Source organism: Ischnura elegans, chromosome 1 (genome assembly GCF_921293095.1).
Source record: "Ischnura elegans chromosome 1, ioIscEleg1.1, whole genome shotgun sequence".
Lineage (NCBI taxonomy): Eukaryota > Metazoa > Arthropoda > Insecta > Odonata > Coenagrionidae > Ischnura > Ischnura elegans.
Window position 1 is genome coordinate 6288348 of NC_060246.1, and position 1445 is coordinate 6289792.

The window sequence follows — 1445 nt, forward strand, 5'->3', positions numbered from 1 at the left end:
AACTCGGGAGAATTTTGGGAGTAATATTCTAGTGTATAAACTGAATTTTAAGCGGAAAAAAGTGTATTGCGGTACTAAGTGTTTACTATAGTATGTCAGCATACTGTTTATAGAAAGTATGAGATTTCCCTATTGATAATTTTGCAATAATCAACTGAAATGCATGACATAATTGGTAATTATTAAAAAATTATGTTATCACCGACGCAGGGTTTTTATGCGCCGTTCAACGCCAATTGGAAGCGGATGGGAAAAAGCTCAATACCATCTGCTCTATTCGCGATATCATTCAAAAGCTGGACTGGACTTAAAATTGAGGAAGAGATTGGTGAAGTGCTATGTGTGGAGTGTGTTTATGTATGAATCTGAGACTTGGACGATGGGGAAGAGAGACAGGGACAGGATTGGGGCGTTTGAGATGTGGGTTTGGAGGAAGATGGAAGGAATACGGTGTGCGGATCGAGTTAGGAATGAGCAAGTGTTGAACAGGGTGGATGAGGAAAGAACGTTGGTGGATAAGATAAATAAAAGGAAGGGTAACTGGCAGGGACATTTGATGAGAGGGAATGGCATTTTGAAGGCAGCCTTGGAAGGAACGGTGGAAGGGATCAGAAGAAGGGGAAGGAGAAGGCTGAAGTTTATTGACAACTTAAAATTAGGAAAATATAGTGACTTCAAAGAAATGGCCAGAGAGAGGAAAGAATGGAGACGGCGTTGGCGCAAGGCATCTGCCGACGGGCAGAACACCACAAGATGATGATTCAAAAGCGCCGTAGCGGTACCGGTCCAAAACTGAATTGCACGCGCGGCCATAGGGTTGCGCAAAAAATGTGGAACGCTTCACGATTTTGCGTGTCATCCTTGCGCAGGGGCCATGCTAATCTTCTCTGTATCGTTCCAATTTTAGTATATGTACCGCCGAAGCGAGTACGAAAGAAGCGGGGTCACGCGCCGGTATTTATAAAGCCGAAACAAGAATTTAAGTGTTATCGAGAGCTAACTTTGGTCGATTTATTGGAGAAAAAACTAAGCATTTTATATTATATATCATATAACCATTTTAAGGGTAAAATGCAATGAATACTTATTGCATTTATTGTATACACTTTTTTTTCGTATTTTTGTGATTAACTGAGGTTTTGCATTGTTTGATGCTATACAGCCGCGACGCGACGCTAGGTAGCCGAAAGCCATCCAACTAGAAAGCTACCTGCAAATGCGAGTAGCTTCTACCGGAATACTGCCTCCCATTGTACATATGATGAATTCCCACACCTCTCGATCTCATGTATATGATCGTTATCTGATCCCATTTCCTATAAACAGTGGGCGGAGTCACTTTTTCGTATCACTTGGTCGTGTGTCCTATTACTGCTTGAGCTGAACTGCCAGATGATTTCTCTCCCTAAAAGATACATGCGGTGAGCCCACTCGACATCGAGCGA

General features: G+C 42.4%; 1 non-coding gene across 1 annotated transcript; it reads right to left on the bottom strand.

The window, feature by feature from the left end:
* Positions 1-824: 824 nt before the first annotated feature.
* On the bottom strand, positions 825-931 carry LOC124173792. The gene has a single exon (XR_006868757.1). It is a non-coding gene; the product is annotated as a U6 spliceosomal RNA (small nuclear RNA).
* Between the last annotated feature and the right edge of the window lie 514 nt (positions 932-1445).